The 11,373-nt window shown below is 36.6% G+C and overlaps 1 protein-coding gene across 3 annotated transcripts in view; it reads left to right on the top strand.

Annotated features, from left to right (window-relative positions):
• The first annotated feature begins 4,914 nt into the window (after positions 1 to 4,914).
• Positions 4,915 to 11,373, top strand: part of LOC150094266 (WD and tetratricopeptide repeats protein 1-like) — a 447,781-nt gene continuing 441,322 nt past the window's right edge. For 2 of the 3 annotated variants that reach the window (XM_090412277.1, XM_090412279.1), the window contains exon 1: positions 4,915 to 5,200. The gene's annotated coding sequence lies outside the window, so the exon portion shown is untranslated. The remainder of the gene's footprint in view (positions 5,201 to 11,373) is intronic. The other variant, XM_090412278.1, reaches the window with a different exon arrangement.

The following is an 11,373-nucleotide window of genomic DNA, read 5'->3' as shown; positions in this document are numbered from 1 at the left end:
GTTTTGTGTTATTTCTTACTCACTTGAAGAAGTCGGTGTTTACCTTTTTTCCTAAGTAAACAAATAGACAAGTAAGTCAAGTTTGCACCTGCATGTAGTGCAAGTGTGAGGCGACTCGTGAAAAGGTGGGGTAAGCTCCGATCACTTTCCTCATTATTTTCCCGTAATGCAAATCATATCTCCTTGCGGAGATGTATGATGCTATGCATTAAAAGCAAGGCCCACTACCCAGACCGGTTTCGTCCTTCATTGGGGCTCCTCAGTAGAAGCCAGACCTAAAAATGCCAAAGTTGAAGTAATGCAGAGCTTATAAATTTTACCTAAACAAGTTGCCACAATGTACTTTGACCTTATTAAATAAAAATCTTAGGATGAGAGTAAGATGTAGAAAGTTTTTTACCTTGGGTATATAGTATGGTATATTAAAGATACCCAGCAATTTTATAAGCTAGGTTTTAATCCTTTTTCCCAAGCAAGCAAACAGACAATATGTCAAGTTTGCGCCTGCACATAGTGTAAGTCCGAGGCAACTTGTGGTAAAGGTGGAGTAAGCTCCGATCACTTTCTTGCACTACGTGCAGGTGCAAACTTGACTTGTCTGTTTGCTTACTTGGGAAAGAGGATTAGCTTATAAAATTGTTTGGTATCTTTAATATACTATATACCCAAGGTAAAGAACTTTCTACATCTTACTCTCATCCTGAGATTTTTATTTAATAATGTCAGAGCACCTTGTGGCAACTTGTTTAGGTAAAATTTATAAGCTCTGCATAACTTCAACCTTGGCATTTTTAGGTCTGGCTCACCTTGACGAGACCTCAATAAAGGTCGAAACCGGTCTGGGTAGTGGCCTTTACCTTTAATGCATAGCATCATACATCTCTGCAAGGGGATGTGCTTTGCATTAGGGGAAAATACTAAGGAAAGTGATCGGAGCTTACACCACCTTTACCACGAGTTGCCTCAGACTTGCACTACGTGCAGGCTCAAACTTGACTTACTTGTCTGCTTGCTAACTTGGGAAAAGAATTAAAAACTAGCTTATAAAACTGCTTGGTACCTTTAATATACTATATACCCAAGGTAAAAAACTTTCTATATATATATATATCGGCGTGGTGAGTTCACGTTTCGATGTATAAGGTTTTCACAGGCACAGATGCAAATTTGGGGCAGGCTTTCCAGAATATTATCTTATGATCGAACAATCCTAATTTCATGCATTTTGACCGACTTATTCCATGGCTTATACAATCATCATGTATTCGCAAATATGAAATGGACCATTGAATTTGAAATACCACTGAGTTGCGAAATTGTAACACATTAATATATCGAGTGTAAGATGATTCATATATTGCATCTATAGTTTACCGATTTCTGAACGTTCTACTTTTGGAAAATTTCCTCCAGTCGGTGACTAGACTTGAATAATAAGTGACGGGAGAAATCTTTATGTGGGCTTTTTCAATCGAAGGTGAGTTAGCCGATCTCATACGGCGGTAGCAGGTTTTTTTCCAGGAAACAGGAAATTCGGGTTTTTCATCCCACATACAGACAAATTGGAGTGGTTGTTTTAACATTTGGACCTAATTGGGATCCAACATGCATGAAAATGGATAAAGTATTGTACAATATTGCAGAAAAGGTGAAAAGGGTTGAAGTGCTGTAACTTGTTGATATTATTAAACTATCAGATTTTAACAAAATGTGTGAATTATATGATCCATGTACTGTAATGTTCTTGTTTCGAAACAAACACATCATGATAAATTTATGCACTGGAAAGAATAAACTGGACTTTGAAAGATAAACGAGCAATGATAGACAAACTTGAATGTGTATATAGTGGTATTTGTAAAGGACGCGGTCTTGTAGTCTTACTCAAAGATTATTCTGCAAAATATAGATATTAGTCAGCATGTGTCTACTTATTCTGTCATCACATCTTCCTTCATCCTTTGTGATTTCCTGTGATTTATATTATGTGACACTGCATTTGAATTTGTTCGTTGTTAACATTGTAAAGGACAGAAAAAATAAATGAAAACTAATTATTATCATTAATATTACGTAATACTTCCATATAATACAAAGCTTATCGTAGAGTTTACTCTATATAACAGCACATAATTCACAGTCCACACACTGTAATCTACCATATGCACTTCAAAACCTAATATACGCTTCCTGTCTATTAACTGCATGTGTTTTTTAGATGGATGTGCCTGTTTTTCTGGAGAAAATACTCGAAATTTAGACAGTAAACCATGTTTCCTCAATATGAGAACAGCTAACTCACCTGCCGTTGAAAAATCACTAAGACTCCTCTCATCACGACGAGAATCGAACATATTTCTTTTCCAGTCGAAGGGTGCACATTGTTCTTTGTTGTTGTTTTCAAAACATTGCACGCTACGTCTAAGAACGAGTTTAATATTTCGAATAGGAAATCCCTGAATAATATTTATATACTATAATTGGGCAGTGTTTTTAGAGATAATACCTTACTTATAGTTTGTTCATACTTTCTTTCCATGTTTATTCCTGCAGTTCAATGATATTTTCTGAAAGTGGATCATTTCGACAAGCAAATCATCCTACAACTTTCCAAAGATGCACCATAAGACAACAATTTGATGATTGAGTGATGATTTTGTGATGACATTGCCTTTAAATATGTCTCATTATCATGTTAGCAGTAGAAATATGAAATCGATTGTTCAGATATTTTGTGTGTGTGTGTGTGTGTGTGTGTGTGTGTGTGTGTGTGTGTGTGTGTGTGTGTGTGTGTGTGTGTGTGTGTGTGTGTGTGTGTGTGTGTGTGTGTGTGTGTGTGTGTGTGTGTGTGTGTGCGTGCGTGCGTGCGTGCGTGCGTGCGTGCGTGCGTGCGTGCAAGATAAGATAAAATGAATATGTAAGAACCATATTTCTGCTAGGAGAACAATACGTAACATTACTTCTGGAAACAGGTAATGCCTGTTCAAGGCAGACATTGGACGCTACGTGACACAATTGGCTAAATTACCACATGACGTTAAAAACCGAAAGAGATATTTGGCGAAACCAGGAACTTTCCCAAGTTAGTAAAATTTTGATGATACGATAACTGTACAAAAAAAAAATAATTAAAAAATGCTGTGGATAAGTAGATGAAACACAATTTCGATATCGAAAAACGAGAAAAAGATCAGTGGAGTCATGAATTTCAGTCATCTAATGTACACGGAAACATAAAGATATAGTGACAATAACAGGAAGTTATGGACTAATCATTCTTAGTCATAATGGTGAAGACAGTGGAGTGATGGTATGAAGCACACTTCCTGTCTCTCTAATTCTCCTGACAAAGAGAGACTACAGCTGTGGTCTCTCATCATCATCATCATCATTATTATTATATGCCGGCCGAGTGGTTAGCGCATCCGCTCTCTAGTCAATAGGTTGCGGGTTCGAATCCTGCCGTGGGCATGGATGTTGTGATTGTCTGTGAAAATACTGGCGGTGGTGATCGGCGGTAGATGGCATTGGTGTAGATGATGAAGTTAGTTGCAGTTGGTGGAGACAGAGAGTTGTAGAGTAGATACCCTCCATCGACGAGTCTTTGGACTCCCTGAAGGTGTTACGTAATAATAATAGTAATAATAATTATTATTATCATTATAATTACATGATACCTCGAAGGAGTCCACGGACTCATTGCAGGAGGGCACTCTACTCCACTCTGCTACACACATCTCACTGTTTCCTGTTACTACTTATTTATCCAAAATACACTCAATGACACTGCTATTACCATCAACACTGTCCACTGCTATTACCATCAACACTACCATTAACAGTATTTTTGTCTGTAAAGTGCGTGTGTTCTCATGACCGATTTCTCTGTACACGGAATGAAAACCCGAATTTCCAAGAGAAAAAATCCTGCTACCTAGCCAAATGATATTGGATAACTCACTTTCAACTAAAAAGCCCATGTAAAGATTCTTCTCGTCACAACGAGAATAGAATGCAGGTTTTTAACAATCGAGGGATGCAATGTCTCGTTGTTCTTCCAATTGTGCTTCGGAGGCAATGACATCAGTTTAAATCGAACTAACAAAATACTTACCCATACTGAAAAACAGAAATAAAAATATATTCCAACATCGTGCTCCACGCACATATCTTATACTGTTACTTAATCATGACATTTCACTAACTCCTATACTCAAGAATTATAAACAAGTTATTTCCATCCTTTCTCATCCGTCCAAGATAGATTTAGGTTGACTCCCCTGATCAGGGGCTTTAGGACATTTAATGCAGCCCGCTTGCTTTTCCTCTAAGGGTAAGTATTTTGTATGTAGAACTATGTGCCCTGTTTAGGGACCCCATTTTCTTCTTCTTCTTCTTCTGGGGGAAGAAAAACTCGAAAAGCAACCCTTCTAATCGGCTAATTAACAATTTATTGAAAGGCATTGATAAAGGTTCTTCCCGTCACAGACAGGATTTGAATTTTGGTCTTCTTAACAAAGGACTCGTCTATACCAACTGAGTTTGAGAGACTTATTTACGAACTATATACAAAATAATAAAACTTAACATGTGTTATGTGAGAATACATAAATGTATTCCATTGTTTATAATCAACGCTGCAAAATACAGGAAGTCCAGCATCAAGCATTTTTGTACGAAGTACATGCATCTAATTTATAAGATGCATTTTGCTTATTTATTACTATTTTGGTTTTTATTATCCAGTAATACTGACTCATGTTGCTAATTTTATATTCCAATCTGACTGGAGAAGATTACTCATTACAGAATAACAGATCATCGAAAATTATCAAGAATTAAAGATAAAAATGCAATCAGTACCATTATTCTCATCAAGATCCAGAACTATATTTAAGATTCAGCTGTTATCGTTTGTATTTTCAATATCCTTCTTATTCAGACTATTGTTTGGGTAGCGCACCCTCTTTCAATATCGTACTCATTCAACATATTGCTTGAAAATCTTATATGATATATATGATATTTAATTCACCACAAAATATAACAGAAATATTACTCTTTCTGTTACTCGTGAAGCGTTCACCATACAGCGTTGTGTCAGTCATTGGCCAGCTGATGGAAACCCTGGTTTACTGTATGTGGTCAAGTAAACAATCCATGTGTATGGTGTTAGAAGATGACATGAAAAGGTAGTGTGGTATGTAACAATTTAGGAACTTAACGAGCGTGTTATATAGGCAGATGAAAACTATGTATGTTAAGTGAATTATCTACTTCCTGAAATATATCTTCACCTAAATAAATGAAATACGATATTGCTTTACTTCATCGTTAAAATCTCTCTTTTTCTTGAGGCCTAAATTTATGGAAATTTGATTTCTCCTTGATACTTCAGTAGTACGAAAAGCATAGTCATATTCACATAATCCTTTGAAGAGTTTTGCTTTCTATCACATCATTCAGATGACTTCAGCAAGAATAGCGAAATCGAGAAGGAATATGCTGAGTTGGCCGTAGTATGTTCGGTTAAATCTTATAACAGTAATGTCCACATTTCATAGTGGATAATTTTCTTATAGAGTGTGTTAGCGAAAAATTGCCCGATCACATCATTGAGAGTTTTAAAAATTATTTCAATGCTTATCATGAATAAAAGTTTTATTATTTTCATTTCATGTAACTTTTAAATAAGCATAACCAAACCTATATTTATTGTGTATGTTTGTGTTATATTTTGACCACTTCTGATTAGGACTTTTTATTTTTAGATAAAGGTAGTTTTACCTAATGAATCAGCCACATGACTTGTCATTATGAGCAACTAACTTGATGATAGTTCCCTAGCCAATGAACTTTTGTGTGTGTGGACTGCATTTTTATTGATAAATGTTCTTTATAGTCAGCAGTATATTATCATTCTATCTTAGTTTTTAACACTGTTTTTCTATAATTCATAATACTAAACTTTCCAATACTCTGATGAAACTATAGTAACTCAACTGAAACAATTTTATGGTCTTCTGCTACGTTTTACTTAATGCTCTATGAGTACATCTAAATATACTCATGTTTTACAGTCATTTAAAATATATTGAGAAAGTTTTGTTATCACTACTACATGGAGTAGGAAGACATCCTAGGAAACCTCCACTAACCATTATTGATAACGTACTCTTGCTTAAACTCAATCTGGCTATCCATTGTTGTCATTCTCCACTCTCCATACTAAAATTCTAGTCTTGTCCTTGCACCCTTACTGACTACAGTCTTAAACACTTTCCAGGGACAACCTCTTGTTCTCTGCCTGTTTGTCATGCATCCAAAAATTTCTTTTATGTCAGCCTTATAAGAATTTCCTTTAGTATAAGTTTCCATTATGTCCCCTCTTTTCTGCCCGTCAGCTAAACTTTGCAACTTACCTTCAGTCCATACCTTTAGTTCCCATCTCTGGATCCTCTCCACCACCTGCTTATCCTCAAGAAACCCAGCAATGAAATTCATGCACACCAGTTATGATGCTGCCATCCTTATAACCTCACAAAGAGGAATAACAACATCTCCATCCCTGCTTGTCACTGTGTTCTTCAGCTGTTTTTCCCACTTATACAATATGCCTTCCAAACAACTCCCCTGACCACCAACTCTAGCTTCTTCAATTTCCACCAGCCCGCTATCATCAGTATAATCTTTTCGTCTCTCAATGCAAACACTTACTCTTTATCACATTAACAATAGTGCATAACCTTATGTTTTGCCACATTAAACTGACACGTAATCTTTGTCAACACACCTAGTTTATTTAAACTATCCTGCAGGATCTCTAAGTTACCTTTAATAATAATTGTTTGCCTGAGTTTTGCATTATCATCATCAGTATTACTAAATAGCTACCTACATTCTCATGTATTCCATTCCACCATGTACCACTTTCAAGTGTCTTTCTGTCTTTCAGCCATCTCCTATCTGTGGCATCAGCTTCATATCCATTCCCACTTATTCCAACTTATGTAATAGCTTTTCATGCGGCTTCTGTTAATTATCTTTGCAGAGTCAAACAGTATCATGGTGTAGCCATTTCCCTTATCCAATTCATCTGTCACTCTATTATTAAATGTGAGTAAATTACTAATATAAGACCTACCTTTCATAAAGCTTTGCTGACTACAGAAGAGTATCATATTCCAATCTATCCCTTTCCCCGAATACTACCTTTTTAATAACTTTTTCAAAATTTTAATTATCACTCCTAAGATGCTAATCAGTCTACAATCTGCTACTTCTATTTTGGAGTATTTTGAACATAATGGAACTATCTTGCCCTCTTTCTGCTCCTTCAGAATATTGCTAGAGCCAAGGCTTAAATAAAATGGCTTAGTCAGAGGTATTGCCACTTCTCTTGCACATTCTTGTCAATTGAGTCAACATGCTATCCAATCCCACTGCTATATTCACATTGATTTTTCCTGCAAATAAGCAATTGCAGGAGTACTGGTATTTTGCTTGAAGATTGGAATGAATGAATGAATGGAATGGGTTGCCTGAGGTAGTTGTGAGGTGGCTTGTCAGCATTTGAAATTCACGAAAGATGTGATAGTTATTGCATGATTAGTGGTTTATGTGAGCCTCTTGTTAATTCTTTATAACTTCTTAGAGATTAACTTCATTGATCCAGAAGCAGACCAAAACACTGACAGGGCTGTCAGTCAATTTTTGAAGGATAGAACTAAAGTTTGAGGGTTACAGAATTTGGTTGTTGAGAAGCAGAAAAGAGAGGATGTTATAGAAACATGAGTCAATAAGCCATTGATGGGAAATGGGGATAAGTCACTAAGGAGATCTAAAGGATGAATACAGAAGTAATTTTTCAGTACATGACACAAGGGGGGAGGGCAGAGAGAACAGGGTCATCATCTTTCGAAGTTTTTGGAATGTTGTGAATGAATGGAATCAGTTGCTAGATGTAGTTGTGAGTTCTCTGTCAGTGAATAAGTTTTAAAGTAAAGGTATGATTAGTTATTGTGTGAATAATGCATAGTATTAATCTCCTGCCATAGTCTTCAGATCTCACGGTAATGCTGGATAACGATAAGATTATGAAACTTCAACCATGTCGTCGGAATTGGGCTCAAACCTTGGCATCAGTGAAATGTGGGGACTGGCTATCTTTCAGTTTCCCCAACATGGCTGATAAATGAGAGATCACTGCATTATATAACCTGACTATTCTCCTTGTCCAAGGGATTATCTTCTCTTATTAAATTTCTGTGAATTTGAAACCTATTGTGCACCTATATGTTTTGTGAAGATTTTCCATATACAAGTAGCAAAGCAGGCTATGACTATGTTATTAACATACTTGGGATGAGAGATAGTTTAAGTTTATTTCACTTGGTTAGAAAGTAAATAATATTCAACGAGAAACTATTCTTTTTCCTTTACTCATGTTAAGCAAACAAAAGTTTGTGTGTGAAATAGCTTCACAACTAGGCTTTTGTGAAGTTATCTGTCTCTGTATACATCATTTACCAAAGTATTGCATAATGCACAGTACACCTTTATATATATATTGCAATACATTATGGGAAGGGTCACTACTCACTCTGGTCTTAACCGTCACAGATCTCATCTCATTAATAAAAGTCAAAACTGGTTGAGATAGTGATTTTTCCTGTAGTGATTGTCATCATCATTCTCATCAAATTCCTGATATGTGCTATAATAGGGTGTATAAGACATTGTGATAGTACTATGTGAAAAGTTTACATGATTAGTCACTTCCTTTCGACAATTTTCCTTTATCTGTTAGAACTCCAACATTGTCAGCTCTAATATTTCAGTCTTCTAAGGTTCTTCATACAGTATTAATCCACATATATCTTGGGCTTCTTCCTCATTTCCTTGCAGAAAACACTTGTTTTGCCAATCTTTTCTCTCCCTTTCTATTTAAGTGACTTTACCATGTGAGGTTTGCATTGCTCATGCACTCCTGGTTGATAATGTCTAACTCTTTCCTAATTATAATCGTTTTAATGATTCTGTTATTGATGCCATCTGTTCACTCCACCCACCCCCTAATTGTTCTCAGAACTCTGTGATTTGTAGTCTTTGATCAATTGTTTTATTTCTAACCTATTTCTCAGATCCATAAGTTAAAATTGGTTTGTATATATTCTTGTATATAACTAATTTTATTTTTATGGAGCATTTCCTGTTTATTTAATCCACCTATGATACTGATATGTGAAGATGTGAAAGAGTTATTGGGTGAAGCAAAAATGAAGAGCAAGAAGATGAAAATTGTAAGTCTTCTGCCATGCTATGATAGAGGAGAATTGAGGAGCAAGGTGTTGATAGCAAAAGAATCAATGCACTAGAGTTTGTGGACCTATGGCCTATGTTTGAAGGATTTATATAAAGCTGATGAACTGCATCTAAGTGGTTTTGGTGTTAGGTGTCTAAAGAGAGATTTGTTCACTGAGCATGCTGAAGTGCAAATTCAGGAAAACTTAAGCAATTAGGGTGGAAGCAGATGAGTTTGTGTGAAGGCACCGATGAGGTGAGTGAGTGTGAGAATGACCAAGTGTGGAATCTAGTCTCTCAAGCAGAAATATTGAATAGGTTAGTCAGTTCATGAAGTAAAGGTGGAGGTCGGGGGGGCTAAGGGGATGCTCCACTTTCTAGCCAGAAGTATCAGGAACAAGGAGGAGAAGTTTTTGGCATTGGTTAGTGCAACCTTGCCAAAAGTTATAGGCGTTAGTGAGACTTGGCTAACAACAAGGGTTTAGTATTTTCAGGGAAGATAGAGAAATAAGGATGGGGGAGGGGTGCTGATGATAGCAGATGAATTGCAGCCAAAAAGAATAGGAGATTGGCAAGAGGGTGGCTGTTCATTTGAATCGTCAGATATGTGATTAAGGCCAGTGAGACAAAATATAAAGTTGGTTGTTGCTATAGGCTGGGATTATCTAGAAGTTGCATGGATTATCTAGAAGACATGCATTAGCAAATTAGTATGAGTACAGGTCAAGTGATTATTATGGAGGACTTCAACTATATAGATATAAATTGGAAGGAAGAGAAATTACATTGCAGGATTTGGAAATGGAATTTATACACCTACCGAGAGATTATTACTTGAGGCAGCATGTGATGTAGGGGACTTGAGGTGCAAGAGTATTGGACCTGGTCATAGGATCAGAAGAGCTATCTATAACTTTCCTCCAATCAGTGGCCACATTGCCTCTGATTGGAGGAAAGTAACCATGCATTCTTGACTTGAGCAAGAGGTATATGGGGAATTGAGCAAACTTGATGTTAACCTCTCTACCGGCCATGGTGAAAGAAATAGTGATACCAAATTGCACTTCTTATCCATGTTATTCAATAGGTATTTACAGAATCGTATCCAGATTTTGCTGGATGTCTATAGACATCATGGCCGGTTGGGGTGTTAATAAATCTGTGAGACTTGATAATATATCACCATGTATTTTGAAGGAATTTGCCAGGGTGTTGGCATCTGACTTGACATATTTGTTTAATATGACTGGAGTGGAAGAATGGCAAGATTGTGCTGCTTAATGAGGGGGGGGGTGACAGAACACAAGCATCAAATTGGGGGCCTATCTGTGTGTCAGTTGTTGTGGTTAAAGTGTTGGAGAGGCTGGTAAGAACCAGGATCCAGAATTGGGTTGACAACAATGGTATTATCTTTTGATGGACAGCATGGATTTACTAAAGGGAGAGCATGTTTTAGTAATTTACTTTCTTATTACAATAAGGTGCATTCGATGAGGGAGATGGATACATAGAGGTATACTTAGATTTTGCAAAGGCTTTTGATAGATTACCGCATGATAAGAGCAGATGGGATTGGATATGAGACTAGTACATTGGATCAGAGATTAGCTCTCTGATAGATATCAACAAGTTGAGTATGGGAGAGCAATATCCCAGAAGAGGAAAGTCACTAGTGGTGTGCCTCAGGGGTCTATTTTATAGTTATTGCTGTTTATCCTGTATGTTAATGATATTGGGTAAGATTTGAATGGAGATATTCAGTTGTTTGCAGATGATGTAAAGTTGGGACGAACTATGAGGAGTAGAGCAGATGTTGTGGCCTAACAAGAAGACTTGAATAGATTGAGTCAAGGGGCATAGGAGCACGGATGTCAGTTCAGTATCGCAAAATGTAAGGTTTTAAAATTTTGGGAAACAAAGATGGGATATAGAATTTATGCTTTGTGGGGATATATTGTTGGAAGTGGAGGAAATAATAGATCTTGGGATGATGGTGGATAAGGATCTAAAATTTAGAGGACACATTGCCAAAATTGTGAGGACAGCAACAAATTCTGGTAATGAATCAGA

Source organism: Typopeltis vanoorti, chromosome 22 (genome assembly GCF_054136105.1).
Source record: "Typopeltis vanoorti isolate ZY-2024b chromosome 22, IOZ_Tvanoo_1.0, whole genome shotgun sequence".
Classification (NCBI taxonomy): domain Eukaryota; kingdom Metazoa; phylum Arthropoda; class Arachnida; order Uropygi; family Thelyphonidae; genus Typopeltis; species Typopeltis vanoorti.
The sequence above is the reverse complement of the archived record's forward strand: the minus strand, read 5'-3'. Positions and strand labels throughout refer to the sequence as shown.